Raw genomic sequence first — 20,251 nt, 5'->3', positions numbered from 1 at the left:
CTTAGAACGAAAAGAAATTACTATGTGTATGAGGGGTTCGCCCCCTCCTCAATACTTCGCTCTTTACGCTGAAATTTGAGTTTTTGCTGCAATTCTTTAAGAATGTTTCCTAAGACACAAGGGTCGTTTAATTAGGACAATAAGCTTTTTTTAGAAGATATAAAAAAATCTTTAGCACACAGAGCGAGGTATTGGGGAGGGAAATACCTCCCTCATACATGTCATAATTTCTGTTCGCTCCTTACTTTCAGTTAATTTTTTTAATTTCATTTCTAATCCTTTTAAATAAGGCCGGGAAATCCAGTCCTCCGCCTGCATGGAAAATTCCCTTTTCCAGTAAAAACTGCACCATGGGCATATAATCCCATGTATATTGCAAACAAATTTTCTTAGGCGCATAACTTTTGATGGGTAACAATAAATTTGGTGAATTTTAGGTATTTTGAATAAGCATCAAAATTTAATTCTTTTCATGGAATTATTCTTGTCAAGACTATGTTTCTTAGAGTTCCAGCTATTACAGAGCCGAATCGTTCCTTACTTGCAGTTCGTTGCCACGAACACAATCAAACGTGGTGTTGACTCACTTTTTTCGATTGAACAGGTAAATATAATAGATTTACCCCTAAGGGGTGTCTAAAGAGCAATAGCGTATCTAAAATATTATCTGAAGGATCTGCCTTTCCTATTATGAGGCACAAAATCTCTTCCAGATTGAAAAGCTGATTAAGAAGCTTTTTCAATTGTTAGCTCTATCTGTTGGTATTTAATTATATTTTTCAGCAAGAAGCAGAAATGATACTATAGAGTATAAAAGATAGTAAAATAAAGGAAAACAGAGAACTGCAGAAAAATAGCAAGCAATGGCACTATCATTTCAGCAACTTAAGGAAAATAAAAAATAAAATTGTACTCAGAAATAAAATTCCCAGCTCTTATTCTTTGTCTCAACACGGACCTCCGTTGAGAACATTTACTTTAAATATCTTAACCTAATAGAGGTAAGGGGTCGGCGATTGATTTTACAGTCTCTACTGGCGGTGCTGATTCCCGTTTATTTGACTTCAACAAGGAAGTGCGATTGGGGCAGGAGATCTGCCATCCTAAAAATCACATACACTGACTTTTTACCTCCCCCATATTTCTCCAGATATACGTTTTGATCTTCGTCAACTCTGGCTGATCTAACAGGGTCACGCCACTGGCCCTCATTCCAAGCCAAATAATTGGCGACACTAGGACCCACACCCTTCGTCACTACGGGCAGAGGATTGCAAGAGTAGCAAGCCACTTATTTACAACTCAGCTATACCTTACAGTAAAGTAATTTAGTAATTTGTAATTTAGGTTCAGATATAAGATGTTGAGCTGTCCGTGAAGGATAATTCCCAGCTCGTCCTCAAAAGAATGGGCACTGGGAAACAATTTATATAATAGCCATCAAGAGTAAATTAATCAAACAGTTCGGAGCGACCCGGCTCAAAAGTAACCAAAACTCTAAAATACGGAATTTTGATACCAATAGTTACATCAAAAGAATTGCATTTTAATGCTGATTTTAAATATATAAGTTTCATCAACTTTAGTGTTACCCATCAAAAGTTACGAGCCTGATAAAATTTGCCCTATTTTAGAAAATAGGGGGAAACACCCCCTAAAAGTCATAGAGTCTTAACGATAATCATACCATCAGATTCAGCATATCAGAGAACCCTACTGTACAAGTTCCTAGCACCTATCTACAAAAATGTGAAATTTTGTATTTTTTTGCCAGAAGACAAATCACGGATGCGTGTTTATTTGTTTTTTTTTTGTTTTTTTGTTGTTTTTCTTTTTCCCAGGGGTGATCGTATCGACCCATTGGTCCTAGAATTTTGTGAGAGGGCTCATTCGAACGGAAATGAAAAGTTCTAGTGCTCTTTTTAACTGACCAAAAAAATTGGAGGGCACCTAGGCCCCCTCCCACGCTCATTTTTTCCCAAAGTCGTCGGATCAAAATTCTGAGATAGCCATTTTATTCAACATAGTCGAAAAACCTCATAACTATGTCTTTGAGGACGACTTACTCCCCCACAGTCCCCGTGAGAGGGGCTGAATGTTACAAACTTTGACCAGTGTTTGCATATAGTAATGGTTATTGGGAAGTGTACAGACGTTTTCAGGGGGATTTTTTGGTTGGGAAGAGGGGTTGAGAAGAGGAGGTTTTGTGGGGGAAACTTTCCATGGAGGAATTTGTCATGGGGGAAGAAGATTTCCGTGAAGGGGGCGCAGCATTTTCTGGCATTATTTAAAAAAAAAACAATGAAAAAATAAATATGAAGAAGTTTTTTCAACTGAAAGTGAGAAGTAGCACTAAAACTTAAAACGAACACAAAATATTACGCATATAAGGGGTTCACCTCCTCCTAATACCTCACTCTTTACGCTAAAGTATTTTTAGTAATTTCAACTATTTATTCTACGGCTTTTGGGATTCAGGGGACAAAATTTAAGCTTTAGTGTAAAGAGCGAGCTATTGATGAGTGGGCGAGCCCTCTCATATACATAGTAAAAACAATCGAATATAGAAGTTTGTTACGTGAGCTAATTCGTAAGTTACGCATATCTTTTACTAATGGAAACGTTCGTAAAAAACTAAAAGTTCTAGTTGCCTTTTTAAGTACCCAAAAAATTGGAGGGCAACTGGGCCTTCTCACCCTCCTTTTTTCTCAAAATCATTCGATCAAAACTATGGGAAAGCCATTTAGCCAAATATATAAATATGCAAATTTCGCTTTAATTATTCATCTGCGGAGAGCCGAAATCAAAACATGAATTAACTAAAAAACGCTCAGAAATTAAATAAAAAAACAAGTTTTTTTTAACTGAAAGTAAGGAGTGACATTAAAACTTAAAACGAGCAGAAATTACCCCCTATATGAAAGGGGCTGTTCTCTCTTCAACGCCCTACTCTTTACGCTAAAGTTTTTACTGTTTTAAAAAGTAGAGTTGAGAGAAAGAGTCAAACTTTAAGCGCAAATAGCAGGGCATTGAAGAGGGAACAGCCTCTTTCATATACGGGGTAATTTCTGCTCGTTTTAAGTTTTAATTTCGCTCCTTACTTTCAGTTAAAAAAACTTGGTCTTTTATTTAATTTAAAAATACAGCCTACAGAATATACAAAGTCTAAGTACTCACAGATTAAAACACTGCTCAGTTTTCAAGTCACTAAAGAATACCTTCTACGGCCAAGCTAAAAATATTACCACTATTGTAAAAAATATGCTTGCATGTCTCAAATGAAAACATTTAGGATTTTTTAGTCTTTTGATCTTATTTCAAAGAATTTAATCAAAAGAGTGGTTCACTAACCTAGCCAGAATTTGACAATTCAAGATTCCGTGCTTAGAATAAAGTATTCTTTGACATTTTAACTAATCACAGGATGTGACTGCTAATTTAATTTCAAAGCATCTGCAGTTCTGCAACAGAAAAAAAGCTACTTATTAGCATGTCGACACTACTACACCAGGGCCATGCATTAAACAATCTTTAAGAGCGAACGTCCAAAAATACGGAGCACTTATTACTAATATGTAAAATTCTTGCTGGGACTTCCGCTTTCAAATAAATTCATAATCTCCTTCTGTTCACTACGTTCAATTTGATTCCATATATCTTTGCTTGCCACAGGGTCCGCCATGGTTTGTACACTTTCCCCTACATATAGTACACTTAGAAGGTAGTCCGCTTTGCAATAAATCCATAATCTCCCTCCATTCACTACACTCAATTCGATTTCAAATATCTTTGTTTGACGCAGTTTCCCCAACGTATGGCACACTTCCGCCATGCTTGGCACACACCTTCTTGTGTACGTGTTTTCTGAAAATGAGTGTCCCCTCTCCATAAATAAGAAATTTTATATGAAGGAGTTGTAAAAAATTGAGAGTTCAGGTGAGATAGGCATGAAGGTTCCATCTTTTTGCATATGTTTAACCCCGGCCCCCAACGGAGAATTTCATTTATGAACTGCTGGCGAGGATGTCTGGTAGTTCAGCGTTAATTGAAGCAAGAAACGAAAATTATATGCTTACGGGTAACTTACACAGCAAATTCAAAACCAAAACCAGTCCTTCAAAATTTAAATAAAGAAGAAAAGAATTTCTTTAGATAAATAGTGACACTAATATTCAAAGTAAAACAACACCTATTATGCAATGGGGCTGCCCCTCCCCAAAAACTCTCTTTTTTTATACTAATGTTTAACAATGGCTAACTAACAGCATTTTAGAGTGCGTAAATACAGTCAATTGGTGACTGCAAATTTTTCTTCACCGACAACCTATAAATATATTTCATCTGAAAATTAAATTATTTAAAGCAAATACAAATAATTTAGCCCTTCTGTTCTTGATACAGCTTCACAATAAAGTTTTTACCACATCGCTTATGTGTTAAAGTTTTTTTCTTGAAGGATTGTTTCATTTATTTCCAATTCATAAAAAGGGCGCCAGAGCGTGCAGTCCCAGTTTCAAAGACCCCTCTTCGAATATTTAACAGTAGGGGCTTCCCATGCAATTTTTTTGCGTGGGAGTTGTCCCATTACTTTCCCAGCAAAAGAGATTTTATGTGTGGGAAGTACTGGGAGCAGTGATAGACACATTCACGTGGTGCCCCTGAGAGTAGTAAACTAGTCCATGTCTCACTTATCCAAAAATAAGGGATAGTGCTGTTAATTTCACTTGCCGCCCAGCCACTGTCCGCCACACCCTGTGCCTGTTTATTAGGTGCTAGATTTTGTTGATACAACCCAAGGACTGAAGCAACTAATGGTAATTGGTATTTATTAAGGTCATGGAGGGGGTATACGATTTTGAGTGGATGTTGAAGGAAAGGGTACTAATAATAAAACCTGGGTGCGTCCAGGCCCAATACATTGGAAAAGTACATATGCCCGAGCCTGTTCTAGCGACACAGGAAGGTGACATATCATTTGGCGAATAATCTCGTGCGTTATCCATATCCGCTGGCTGCCAAACTGGAGGGGAAACTAAGGTAACATTTAGGGGGCTCCACCCAATGCTGATAATGAAAGTTATCGTGTTGATTCTCAACTAAAAAATGGATCCCAAGAGCACGAGTCTAGCATCATTTTATTCTTTTTAAGATGATGCAGAAAAAACAATGGATTTGGCTGTTAAAATCATGGATACTCCATCCCTGGAAGGCATGAGCGTGGCGAACGTTTTTCTTGGTGTTAATTCGATAAAACTCGTGGGTGCTGAAGCCTCTCAAGTCTAAGCCATTTGAGGAGGAGGCTGAAAAGACTCAAAATCAGCCAGCGATGTCTGCTGAAATTATTCCGGGGAAGAATAATCCCCTTGTACATGCTAAATACAGACAATCCTATGGAGACCAAACCCCTAAAAGATTGTTTAGAAGTGGGAGACTGGCCTTCTTTTCCAGGTGAATACAACTATTTTTTCCAGGTGAATACAACTATTTTTTCCAAGTGAATACAAGGAAGACCTGCATAAAGAAGTGGAAACACTTACAGAAAGCATGGAAATTGCTTTCATTCAAGCATCCCCCCTGACACCAGTAGAAGAGAGTGAGCACATAGACAGTGGGTGAAAAAAAAATGACACGAAGTCTATTGAGAGTCGTAATCCGTACAAAATGACTATTAAGAGGATTTTATGGAGGAATTTATGTAGCATCAGAGGCGGAATAAGCTAGTATCAAGCTACTAAAGGCTTTAAAAAGGGACACCTTGACCCACCTAAAGAATGTTTTGAAAGAAGATGACACTCTGACAAGGAGTCTTGAGCAATCCCTGAACCACATTCTTGAGGTGCATATAAATGACCAAGAAGTTTCTAGCTTAAGCCCAGGTTACAATAAAAGTCCTTTCATAGTAGATAGAAGGGTCCCTCAGGTATTAAAGGATGACTGGTTAAAAATAGCTGCGAATAATTTTTAATAATTTAAAGCCCTAGGGACTTGTAGGTTTTATCCAATCATGATCTAAAAATGATAGGAAAAGATACAAACAAATCACTATGGCACTAGTGGCACTAATGGCACTACCAATCACAGAGGAGCTTCACTCTTAGAGGTTCCTACACGTAAGCCTGGGGGAGAATATTGTTCAAACTCCGTTACGCTAACATCATTCCAAGTGAAAGTGATTGAGCGGCGATTTCACTGGTACCTCATAAGCAATCCTCAGACTAAAAACCTAATATTCCAAAGCCAAAGGGGCTTTAAATCCTTATTCTCTACAGAAACAGCTAAATACCAACTGGTATGGCTCAAAGAGAAAACAATGGCAATCAAAGAGTATGCTTTAGGCGCATTAGGCAGATTTAAGGAATAGCTTTTTCGTGGGGATGCACAACGAAACTCAGGTATCTTGGAGACCTCTTCTAGGGAGCTTATTATTGTGGTGGAAAGTCTTATAGAGAATATTTTAGAGGCACGGAAGATATAATTTCAATGTTTTTAGTGCTATTGCTTGATTTTTCCAATTTTATATTTCTTTTCTGTCTTTTTTGTATAGACGGACACTGGCTTTTAAATACGCGTATGTATGTATTTGTAAGATAAGATTTATTCTTCATGAAACAAGCATACAATATTACATGTTACAATTCCCCCAAAGGCTCATTGGCCTGAAAAGAAGGGGGAAGACATATGAGCTATTTACTAAGAGAAGATATACAAAAATAAAATAATCACTTACTCACAAAGAGAAGAGCAAAAAGGAGAAGAAAAGAAAAAATAAATAAATAAAAATTATGGAAAACAAAACTATATAGATTAAATAGACTAAATAAATTAAGTAGATTAAACGGAGTCCATAAAAATAATAATAAATAAATAAGAAAAATAAATAAATAAATAGATGAAGATAACTTCTACGAAGGGACATAAAAAGGAGGTTGATAGCGCCATTTTTTTTGTATCCATAGAAACATCCATAGAAGAATGGAAAATAGACATAACGATATAAAAATGGAATTACCAGATGCTCAGAAACCAAAAAGCAGTCATAGAGCTAAAGGGGGAAAAAAAATCAAAAGTTATCCCGGAAGCTTGCCCTCAAAGAGAAGTGGCTTCACTGTATGTTTGAGACCTTACTATGAAAATTCTTTTGAGTTAGTTAGAAGGGTGGTCAGGGTATGCTCAGGCACATTTCGATGATCTAGTGTCTATCCTACAGGGCGGATGTTTGAAAACTGTTTGAATTTAGGATAGTACATTCGAAACACGATTCAGATATGGGCACTTGAAAATACTGAAGTGGTTGCATCCACAAATAAAAGGAATTTGTATCTTTCTTTTACTTCAAAAATGTAGGGTCACCTAATGTCACTAAAAATAGATGAAATATCTGGTGCAATGATCATCAGGTGAGGCTGAAAGGCCCACTGTGCAGAGAAAGTAAGGGAGGCTACTGCTTCCCTAATCCAGTGCTATATAATGGTGGGAAAAGCTTGGCTTGACTTCAAATAAGATCATGGATCTATAGAGGAGGGCAGTAACTCGACCAATGGTGTCGGGTGGTGGGGTGGTCTTGGTCAACTCAACCCAAATTCAAGTGAATATGACCGCTTTGACAATGGTACAAAGGTTTGCCTCCCTAATGGCCATATAAATGTACTAAGGGGCTACCACGGTATCCGTGCACTATGTGTAGAACTAGAACCTGTCAGGAATTTTCTAAAAGAAGAATCAATAAAAAGTGCTGTCCTGCTGAAGATTGCTGACCAATGGACTTAGAGGTAGCAGCTGCGGAGTAAGAAAATCAAAAGCCATGTGGAAGCATGTAACTTACCACAAAAATACGTGTAGGAGTATTTGCATCATTTCTGATAAGCAAGCATGCCTCAAAACTCTTCAAAATATTAAAAACAAACGAAAAAAGTGAATTGAAGCGCTGTAAAATCTTAAAGAGACTAGCCTCCAATGATACACGTATTAAACGGGTCTGGTCAACGGGAGATCCTGGGATGGCATAGTCACCGTAGTCGTCTCAATCGAATTGAAAGGGCTGATTCCGCAATTTAAAAGAAATGTTAGATGGCCATGAAAAGAAGAAAGTATCTAATAAAAGGATGTCCAGCAAGGATTGGATGCCGCCTGGAGACATTTCATAAATGTTTTGTTAAGCTGGAGGGTATAGTTGTGATTTGTTTATCCAATAAATGGCAGGGTATGGGGTAAGGATGGAAAAGTTTACTAATGATCCCTAAGTAGTTTTTAATGTTTCTTTGGATGCTGAAGAAATAGTCCCTTGTAGCCTAAAATTCACTCTAATTTGGTAGATCTACCGATAATAATAATAATAATAATAATAATTACAATACAAATAATACTTTACGACATTGGTAAGCTCCTTGAAATCTCAGAATTGTTTTGAATAAAATCTCTGTGCAATTCTAATACCAACTAAGTATTACGAACTCACTTTCCTAATTCAATTCACTGATAAACTTTTCGTTTTGAATTAGGCATCTGACATTATCCCGAAATTTCCTTTGGAAAATCTAAAATGATCTTGAGCAAAATGTTCGCAAGAAATGTCAATTATTTCGAGCTCAGCAACGTGTAAAATGCCTGACTGTCAAAACTCGTCATACTGCCTCGTCATTGCTTTGGGGGCTGGAAGGGTTAAACTAGCTTAGGACACAATTTTTTTCATACTTTCATCTTTCTAATTAACATGGACACATATAAATCTATACGGGACACTATGTTCAGTTGCGATGGGCCCGGGGGAAGGGGGATGAGCCTGTGGAGTGAGCCTAACTGCGCTCTGAGCACCTCCAGTTATTAAAGGTGGCACTGGAACAAACAATTTATGGTCGAATAAGAACCCAAAGTTCCAAGACCATTTATTCGATATGAGTACCTCTGCTGAATAATAATAATAATAGTAAAAACAAGACAAAGTAACAAATAAACACGCATCCACGACGCGAAAATAGAAAATTCCGTATTTTCCAAGCTAGGAGGTTGAAAAATCTTCCAGCGAATTCTTATGCATCTAGAATGACATAGTGCAATTTTTATCACTATCTAACCACTTTTGGGGTTTTTTCCCTCCTTTTTTTGAAATTGTGCAGATTTAATTATGCTAATAACTTTCGAATGGCACCTAAAAACTTAAGCAATTTTCCGGTACTTACAAACTTAAGCAATTTTCCGAATTTGAGATCACCGTAAGTGATTTTTTTTGTGGATATTTTCACCTACAATTTGTTACCATAAGCCGTTTGATTAGAAAAATTTCTCATTTTATAGCTTTAAAAGAAATTCATTTTATTTTTGACGCAAAGTTTTTTTGTTTTTTTTTTATCTTCAGTATATGTTAAGACGATAGAAAGACAACGCTGATGAAATCGCAAAACATGGTTTTTGTTTCATAAGAAGTAATCAATCAAATTGCAAACATGTTTCTATACAGTTTTATTGGAATAAAATGCCACTTATTCAGAAGCTTTTCGTCAGCATCATGTTGACAGTTGATGATTGATTGCCTTCTTCTGATAAAAGATTGCGACACAAAAAGAGAATTTTTCACGTTTCACGAGCAAAAAACTAACAGGCAAAATTTACCCCAACCCTCCACCTCCCTGTGTTTCTATACTATGCAATATCGTCAGTGGTGAATCCAATCAAATATAAAAAAGAAAAGTTTCAATTTTGATATTACCTAAACAATTGTTTTGGGTCATGAAACTATTGTTAATAGATGCATTTTGACTTTTTGAACATCTTTTCTCTCTTACAAAACTACCGCAAACTCACCGTTATGGAGTTATTATATATTTGCACATTGGGGGGGGGGTAAAGCATAGCATATATTAAATACAGCAATGGTTAGTTTACGTATTTAATATATGCTATGCTTTACCCCCACCCCCCTAATGTGCAAATATATAGCCCAAATTTGTTTCTAAACATATACAGATTCGCGATTTCTTATCCGATCAACGAAAACGGAAATGATTGCAATTCTATATGTATAAATACAAGGAAGACAAGAATATTTGAACCGGAATAACTCCATAACGGTGAGTTTGCGGTAGTTTTGCAAGAGAGAAAAGATGTTCAAAAAGTCAAAATGCATCTATTAACAATAGTTTCATGACCCAAAACAATTGTTCGAGTAACATCAACATTGACCGAGAAAAGTGGGGTGACCTTCTTAGTCCAGTTTAATTCTTAGAAACAGGAGTAACTAGATCGATGAAACGAGATTCTAGCCATAGTTCACACCGATAAATTACAAATAAACCAACAATATAGCTGGAAAAAAAAGAAGCTGAAAGTTATTATACCAAAAAAAAGGTTCACATATCAAAGGCCAAAAAATTGGCACATTCTTTGCAGTTGGATTCAAGTAGAAATGTGGGCGTTTTAGCAGAAAGACACGTATTAAGAGCCTTGTTTAAACCAGAATTATGCTAGAAGACTTGACCTCAGGATTAAGACGACCTGTGCTGAGAACTGACTCAATGCCAAAACAGGCAAAAAGTTTATATTTTACCCTAACATGTTTTCAACAGAAAGGTAGGCAGTTTTGTATCCCCTAATCGACTTGAAGCTTACTGGGCATGTACCCCAAACGAATGGAACATAAGAATGATGATTCTAAGAGGCAAAAGCCCTTCTTTAACCTTTACGCGAAAGTAAAAGGACCTGCCCAAAACTTACGGGGGAAGAAACTCGTGGCAAGAGGAAAAATTTCCAGAAGCATCTGCCACTCATGATTCCCGCCTACCTTCCGCAAGAAAGTAACCAGGTCTGCTTAGAATTTGATCAATTATTAGCTATAATCAAGCAGACCTCCTCTTAGGAATTTCAGACCACTTTTTTTTCTTTTTTTTTTTGTCTAGGCGACAAACTGTCTACCATGCTATAATCAACCGACTGTTTGCTCCGCAACTTCGCATCCCGACCAGATTTTTTCTAGACAACTTTTGTCTATCCTTGTGATTAGACTTCCAACGATTGTACTAAATCGTTGGAGGTATAAATAGGGTCTGTTACTCCTCTAACCTATTCCCAGGGCTCATAGCGTCATATACTTATCTATATATATATATAAAAATAAGTTGTCTGTCTGTGTGTCTGTCTGTCAGGTGACGTCATGTTTCTGTGTCGACTGACGTCATGAAGTTAGTTGTCGTCATTTTTGCTATGACGGTGACGTCATGAAAGATATTTAATCATGAAGTTAGTTGTCGTCATTTTTGCTATGACGGTGACGTCATTAAAGATATTTAAGACATATATGTTCACGTAGAAATCTATTAATGTTTAAGTTTAAAATGACTGATGAACTTACAATGGCAAAAGCCGATGAAGATGCTCAAAAAGTCTATGCCAAAAAACTTGATGCTGATAGAGAAAGTCAGAAAAGAAAGCGTGCCAAGGAATCAAAAGAACAGCAAAGAAACAGGCTTAAGGCTGATAGAGAAAGAAAGAACAGAAAGCGTGCCGAGGAATCAAAACAACAGCAAGGAAACAGGCTTGAGGCTGATAGAGAAAGAAAGAACAGAAAGCGTGCCGAGGAACTACCAGAGCAACGCGAAAGCAGACTTGCTGCTAAAAGAGAAAGTGAAAAAAGAAGGCGTGCCGAGGAATCACAAGAACAGCAAGAAATCAGGCTTGCTGCTGATAGAGAAAGTAAGAAAAGAAAGCGTGCCGAGGAATCACAAGAACAGCAAGAAATCAGGCTTGCTGCTGATAGAGAAAGTAAGAAAAGAAAGCGTGCCGAGGAATCAGAGCAACCTGAAAGTTATCGCCTGGCATTCAGGTACAGCCCAGTCGATGATTATAGCTTGAGTAGATGTGTTCAAATCGGGACAATGTCTAAAATTTGTCCCTATTGCAAGGCCTTGAAATTCAATGGTGAAACAATGGGAATGTGTTGCGCCTCAGGAAAAGTTAAACTTCCTCTATTGGCTGCACCACCAGAGCCATTGAAGACTTTCCTTACTGGAACTAAGTCAGAATCTAAGCGTTTTTTGTCAAAAATCAGAAAATACAACTCATGTTTCCAAATGACGTCGTTTAGAGCCCAAATCGAAAATCCAGATCAATTTATGTCTACTTTCAAAGTAAAAGGGCAAATTTATCATAGAGCAGGGTCCCTTCTACCATTCTCAGGCGAGAATCATAAATTTTTACAATTGTACTTCATCAGTGATAGAAATTCTGAATTGAATGCACGTTCCGAAATTTCTCACAACGTTGAAAGGACAATCGTTTCCCAATTGCAACATCTTTTCCACGAAAATAATAATTTAGTGCGTCTGTTCAAAACAGCCATCGATTTGATGCCTACTGATACGCATAAAATTGTTATTTCCGCTGACAAAACGCCTCCTGGCCAACATGTGCGTAGATACAATGCTCCAACTATCGACGAAGTGGCAATCGTTATGGTCGGTGATCAGTTTTTACCTCGAGATATTATTCTTCATAAGCGAAACGCTCAGTTGTTAAGAATTGCTGAAACTCATCGATGCTACGATGCCCTACAATATCCTATCATTTTTTGGGATGGAGCTGACGGCTATCACTTTAATATTAAATTGATGAATCCAGCCACTAACAAAGAAATGAATAAGAAATGCAGTGCAATGCATTGTTAATCCTATAGACTAATGATTCGGCAGGATGAAGAAAATTATATTTTAAAATGCCGTGAATTGTTTCACCAATTCGTCGTTGATATATATGCTAAAATTGAATCAGAACGTTTGCTAAATATCCGCCTGAATCAGACCAAGCTCCGCTCTGAACATTACAATCATTTGCGAGATGCAGTTATAAATGACGGTAATACCACAAACGTTGGAAGATTAACAATTTTACCTTCGTCATATGCTGGCAGTCCCCGTCATATGCAAGAATATGCTCAAGATGCTATTGTGTATGTTAGTCTCTATGGTCGTCCAGATTTATTTATTACATTTACATGTAATCAATCTTGGGACGAGATACTGCAGCTTTTACTTCAAGGACAATCGGCGGTTCATAGGCATGACATAACGGACCGTGTCTTCCGGCAAAAGTTGAAATCACTGATAAACTACATAGTAAAACTTGAAGTGTTTGGGTCAGTGCAATGCTGGATGTACTCAGTGGAATGGCAAAAACGAGGTTTGCCACACGCACATATACTAATCTGGCTACATTAAAAAATTACTTCGAACGAAGTTGATGATGTGATTTCCGCTGAAATACCTGATAAAAATGTCGATAAGGGGTTACATGATATTATTGTACAAAATATGATACATGGACCTTGCGGTGCACTGAACGAAAATTCACCATGCATGGCCAAAGGAAGGTGCACAAAGCAATATCCTCGACTTTTAGTATCAAACACAATTTCTGGCAATAATGGTTACCCACAATATAGAAGAAGATCTACTGAAGATGGCGGTAAAACAGCAATAATAAAGAAGCGTAACAGTACCACCATCGAAGTAGATAACCAGTGGGTTGTTCCATATTCCCCATTATTACCAAAAACATTTATGAATCTGTTTGGCGAATTATTTCATTTCCGATACATGAACGTAGTCCAGCTGTAGTTCACTTAGCGGTACATTTACAGGATGGTCAACGTGTTTATTTCACGGAAACCAACGTGCAACAAAGAGCCCTGAATCCACCGGATACAACATTAACAGCTTTTTTTTCGCTTTGCAAAAATAATTCTTTTGCAAAAAAAACTGCTGTATACTAAAGTGCCTTCGTATTACACGTGGAATACTAAAAATAAAGTATTTGAACGTCGAAAACAGGGTAAGTCAGTCGATGGCCAACCTACCATCTTCAAAGATACCACGATAGGAAGACTCTACACCGTTCACCCCAATCAGCATGAATGCTTCGTTCTACGCCTGCTTTTGTGAATGTACCCGGTCGACATCCTTTGAGTATTTGAGAACTGTAAACGGTACTATACATGACACTTACCGTAGTGCATGCTAAGCTCTGAATTTATTGGAGAATGACCAACACTGGGATAACTGCATCAATGACGCGTGCGAAACGTCAACCCCAAGTCAAATTCGTGCATTGTTTGGCATCATTTTAACAACTTGCTCTCCATCAGCTCCTACAGAGTTATAGGAAAAATATAAGTCAAAAATGTCCGAAGATATACTCCATCGAAAACAGTTAGAGACGTCAGATATGGCTTTTGATTTTACATCAGAAATTTATAGCTACACTTTAGTTATTATAGAAGATTTGTGCGTGCGTATGGCAAACAAACCTCTTCAGGATTTGGGAATGCCTTCACCTAACCGTATCGCTGCTGTTTCGACATGTGTAGAATTGGATCGTGAACAAAGTTACAGTACGAGTGATCTATTGTCGTATGTACAAAATAACATTTCCAAGTTAACGTCGGAACAAAAAGACATTTATGATACGATAATGCATTGTGTCGATAACAACGTTGGAGAAATTTTCTTTTGGGATGCGCCAGGAGGTACTATGCTGCCTGGTGGAAGAACTGCTCATTCCGCTTTGAAATTGCCTCTGAATTTGCATTCTACAGAAACTCCCACGTGCAATATTTCCAAATCATCTGGGATGGGTAAAGTATTGCAGCAATGCAAACTTATTATTTGGGATGAGTGCACAATGGCACACAAAAAATCGCTCGAGGCTTTGGATCAATGCTTGAAAGATTTGAGAGGGGGGTCGAAACCCTTTGGCAGCACATTAATATTGCTTGCGGGAGATTTCAGGCAAACATTACCTATAATACCTAGATCAACTCCTGCAGACGAAATGAATGCTTGCCTGAAAAATTCTAATTTATGGGCACACGTAAAAAAATTAAAGTTAACTACAAATATGCGTGTCCGATTGCAAAACGATGACTTTGGTCAAACATTTTCAGATCAATTGCTGGCAATTGGAAACGGAAAGCTCCCAGTAGACTCAATTTCAGGACGTATACAACTACCTGCTGATTTCTGTAATTTAGTGACGTCCAAAAATGAATTGATTGAAAAAGTATTTCCGAATATTCTAAAAAATTATAAAAATAATAAATGGCTAAGTGAAAGAGCGATTCTCGCACCCAAAAATATAGACGTCCACGAAATCAACAATATTGTTTTGACCAAGATTCGAGACCAGGCAGTCCTTTACAAGTCAGTCGACACAGTTTTGGAACCAAATGAAGCGGTTAATTATCCATCTGAATTTTTAAATTCCATAGATCTTTCAGGGTTTCCACCACACGTGCTACAACTAAAAATAGGCGTACCAATAATACTTTTAAGAAATATCAACCCACCAAAGCTTTGCAATGGCACGCGACTTGCCGTAAAAAAAACAATGGAAAACCTAATAGAGGCACCAATCTTGACAGGGCCTTTTGAGGGTGAGGCTGTTCTTATTCCTCGCATTCCCATGATTCCAACGGATCTGCCTTTTCAATTTAAAAAATTGCAATTCCCAATTCGATTAGCATTTGCAGTCACCATTAACAAAGCTCAAGGTCAATCATTAGAAAAAAGTGGTATAGATCTTAATACTGATTGTTTTTCCCATGGACAATTGTACGTTGCATGTTCGAGGGTCGGTAAACCTGACAATCTAGTTATATGCAGCGACAATTGGACAGCGAAGAAAGTTGTATATTCGCAAGTTTTACGCAGTTAATTTGTATTGTATCTATCTATCTATCTATCTATATAAAAACAAGTTGTGTGTATGCATGTTTGTTTGTTTATAAAAAAAAGAGCGTTTATATATGACGTCATTATTAGTACATACGGCTTTGTATATGCACAGACAATGGGAAAGCCAAGAATGTTGTATATTCGCAATTTTTACGTAGTTTAACTCCTGCAGACGAAATGAATGCTTGCCTGAAAAATTCTAATTTATGGGCACACGTAAAAATATTAAAATTAACTACAAATATGCGTGTCCGATTGCAAAACGATGAGTCTGGTCAAACATTTTCAGATCAATTGCTGGCAATTGGAAACGGAAAGCTCCCAGTAGACTCAATTTCAGGACGTATACAACTACCTGCTGATTTCTGTAATTTAGTGACGTCCAAAAAATGAATTGATTGAAATAGTATTTCCGAATATTCTAAAAAATTATAAAAATAATAAATGGCTAAGTGAAAAAGCGATTCTCGCACCCAAAAATATAGACGTCCACGAAATCAACAATATTGTTTTGACCAAGATTCGAGACCAGGCAGTCCTTTACAAGTCAGTCGACACAGTTTTGGAACCAAATGAAGCGGTTAATTATCCATCTGAATTTTTAAATTCCATAGATCCTTCAGGGTTTCCACCACACGTGCTACAACTAAAAATAGGCGTACCAATAATACTTTTAAGAAATATCGACCCACCAAAGCTTTGCAATGGCACGCGACTTGCCGTAAAAAAAACAATGGAAAACCTAATAGAGGCCACAATCTTGACAGGGCCTTTTGAGGGTGAGGCTGTTCTTATTCCTCGCATTCCCATGATTCCAACGGATCTGCCTTTTCAATTTAAAAGATTGCAATTCCCAATTCGATTAGCATTTGCAATCACCATTAACAAAGCTCAAGGTCAATCATTAGAAAAATGTGGTATAGATCTTAATACTGATTGTTTTTCCCATGGACAATTGTACGTTGCATGTTCGAGGGTCGGTAAACCTGACAATCTATTTATATTCAGCGACAATTGGGCAGCGAAGAATGTTGTATATTCGCAAGTTTTACGCAGTTAATTTGTATTGTATCTATCTATCTATTTATCTATATAAAAACGAGTTGTGTGTATGCATGTTTGTTTGTTTGTAAAAAGAGCGTTTGCATATGGCGTCATTATTAGTACATACGGCTTTGTATATGCACAGACAATGGGAAAGCCAAGAATGTTGTATATTCGCAATTTTTACGTAGTTTGAAACACATATATAAATCTATCTATATTCACAGGTGGGACACAGGGACACAACTACAATGGCGCGTAACTAATATGGCGTGTAACGACTTACGCGCGCGGGGGGCTTGGGGGGCGTAAAGTGCCCCACCAAGAGCTAGTAATCAATAATACTTGGTAGATGAAATTTAACAAGCTCTAGAATTAGGTTCTTATGTCAAGCAAAAAGCTGATTAAAAACAAAATGCATTATGCATAACGTTATCGCTATAAGAATGAGTTGAGATCAGAACCAATGCTTTAACGTTGCCTTAGTAAAGAGCCATGTGCTTACCATTTTTCTTTCCCGTCGATGTAGTTAACTTGTAGAGAGCAAACCGTCAATTTCTTCCATTAACTGTCTTCGTGACTCAACTTATCTTTTTCTGACGAATCAGGATTGGGTGAAAGAGAAACTCTAAGAGAATATGAATCAACAATGCCTGCGCGCTGAGGAGCTAGCTCACTTGCAAAAATCTTTTTTGTATAGAACCGAATACAATTCAAAACACCCGACCTAGGACGATGATTAGCTTTCCAAATAGCAATTAAATAAAAAAAACAAGTTTTTTCAACTGAAAGTAAGGAGCGACATTAAAACTTAAAACGAACAGAAATTACTTTGTATATGAAAGGGGCTGCTTCCTCATCAACGCCCCGCTCTTTACGCTAAAGTTTGACTCTTTCTCGCAACTCTTCTTTTTAAAACAGTAAAAAACTTTAGCGTAAAGAGCGGGGCGTTGATGAGGAAGCAGCCCCTTTCATATGCAAAGTAATTTCTGTTCGTTTTAAGTCTTAATGTCGCAAAAGCCGTAGAATAAATAGTTGACATTACTAAAAATACTTTAGCGTAAAGAGCGAGGTATTAGGAGGAGGAGAGCCCCTCATATGGGTAATAATTTTTGTTCGTTTTAAGTTTTAATGCTGCTCCTTACTTCCAGCTGAAAAAAACTTTTTCATATTTATTTTTTCATTGTTTTTTTTTTTTAATAATGCTAGTAAATCCTGCGCTCCCTTCATAGAAATTTTCTTCCCCCATGACAAATTCCTCGATAGAAAGTTCCCCCAGTATATACCCCTCTTCTCAATCCCTCCCCCCAACCAAAAAATCCTCCTGAAAACGCCTGTACACTTCCCAATAACCATTACTATATGTAAGCACTGGTCAAAGTTTGTAACTTGTAGCCACTCCCACGGGGACTGTGGAGGAGTAAGTCGTCTCCAAAGACATAGTTATAAGGTTTTTCGACTACGCTGAATAAAATGGCTATCTCAGAATTTTGATCCGTTGACTTTGGGAAAATAATTAGCGTGGGAGGGGGCCTAGGTGCCCTCCAATTTTGTTGGTCACTTAAAAGGGCACTAGAACTTTTCATTTCCGTTAGAATGAGCCCTCTCGCAATATTCTAGGACAACTGGGTCGATACGATCACCCCTGGGGAAAAAAAAAAAACAAACAAATAACACGCATCCGTGATCTGCCTTCTGGCAAAAAATACAAAATTCCACATTTTTGTAGATAGGAGCTTGAAAATTTTACAGTAAGGTTCTCTGATACGCTGAATCTGATGGTGTAATTTTCGTTAAGATTCTATCACCTTTAGGGGGTGTTTCCCCCTATTTCTAAAATAGCGCAAATTTTCTCAGGCTCGTAACTTTTGATGTGTAAGACTAAACTTGATGAAACTTATATATTTAAAATTACATTAAAATGCGATTCTTTTGATGTAGCTATTGGTATCAAAATTCCATTTTTTAGAGTTTTGGTTTCTATTGAGCCGGGTCGCTCCTTAGTACAGTTCGTTACCACGAACTGTTTGAAACCAAAGCTTCGTACGGAAGCACGCTTGATCAATCGGAGAATTGAGTGCCGATGCGGATTTTTCGAATTACGACTGCTGCTTTTTCGGCACATCTTAGAGCGTGGCAAATCTCAACACAATAAAAATAAAAAGGAATCTCTTGATTTACCTTCATTACCTTGATTAATCGATATACCTTCAATGATTGTATTTTGGTAAGATCATATTTCCAATAAACATAATTTTATTATGGATGTTTATAAGAAAAAAGATCGATTAAAAAAGATGACATCCTTCCAAAATGGAAAATCACTTTATAAAAGGGTAAGAACTTGTTTTTATTTATTATTTTTTAAAATAAAGCATAACAGATTTCCATTCATAAATAACTGTGATTTTTATTTACTTGAAGGCAAACCTAAATAATTACAGCAAAACAGAATATGAAAAGATCCTTTGGAAAATAATAGGAAAAGAGAAGAATATGTCAAAAGATCTGTGTAGGATGGGATCAGTATGACTTCAGTCCCATCGGAGACCATTAATTATGCTGATTTTCTGTTAGAGTGATTGAAAATGACCCTCCTAGCACACACTCAATTTTGCCAAAAAAAAATACTTAAGAAATGTACACAAGGTTACGCCTGGTGAAAAACTTGACCGAACATTCAAATTTTGCATAAAATTAAAATCGTAATCCAATTTTCAGTTTTTAAGCAGAATAGTTTAAATTTCTATTTAAATATTACTACAATAATAAACAGTGAGTTCATGTTTATAAAAAACCAAATTGATCAACAAATAGTTTTCAGAAAAATATTTCCGAAGAGCTATATTTCACAAAAAAAAGAGCTATATTAAAAGCTAATCCAAGCAGCGAAAAAATCATTTAATAAGTTAAATTAACAAGAGCTAGGAGCTCATATGGCACTTGTGACGAGGTCGGAAGAGCCAAGAGCCAAGAACTCATATGGTATGAGCTCTAGCAAAATTCTAAGAATCAATAGATTGCTTTAAAAGGAAAATCAGAGGCTTAAGGCTGGTTGGGATTTAAAATAAGAGCTCTGGGTCACGAAGTCCTTCTATCACGTATCTGCTCTGTCAATCACGTATCTACGACTTTATAAGCATTTTCCTAGATTTTCAGTTTCCCCCTCGAACTCCCCCCAATGTCAACGGATCTAGTCGGGATTTGAAATAAGAGCTCTGAGACATGAGTTCCTTCTAAATATTAAATTTCATTAAGATCCGGTCACCCCTTCGTAAGTTAAAAATACGTAAATTTTTCTAATTTTTCCAAATAAACAACTCCCCCCCCCCCAAGAGAACGGATCCGTTCCAATCATGTCAATCACGGATCTATAGCTTGTGCTTATTCCTCCCATCAAGTTTCATCCCGATTTCTCCACTCTAAGCGTTTTCCAAGATTTCCGGTTCCCCCTCCAGCTCCCCCCAGTGTCACTGGATCTGGTTGGGATT

General features: G+C 37.2%; 1 protein-coding gene across 4 annotated transcripts in view; it reads right to left on the bottom strand.

The window, feature by feature from the left end:
* LOC136038805 (harmonin-like) overlaps window positions 1–20,251 on the bottom strand; it is a 156,489-nt gene that overhangs the window by 92,091 nt on the left and 44,147 nt on the right. Inside the window, exon 1 of one of the 4 annotated variants that reach the window (XM_065722189.1) lies at window positions 3,178–3,337. The exons of the other annotated variants lie outside the window; for them this stretch is intronic. The gene's annotated coding sequence lies outside the window, so the exon portion shown is untranslated. Of the gene's footprint in view, window positions 1–3,177; window positions 3,338–20,251 lie in introns of those variants that run through there. 4 annotated transcript variants of the gene reach the window in all.

Source organism: Artemia franciscana, chromosome 18, assembly GCF_032884065.1.
Source record: "Artemia franciscana chromosome 18, ASM3288406v1, whole genome shotgun sequence".
NCBI lineage: Eukaryota > Metazoa > Arthropoda > Branchiopoda > Anostraca > Artemiidae > Artemia > Artemia franciscana.
Note: the sequence above shows the minus strand (reverse complement) of the source record. Positions and strands in the feature narration are given on the sequence as shown.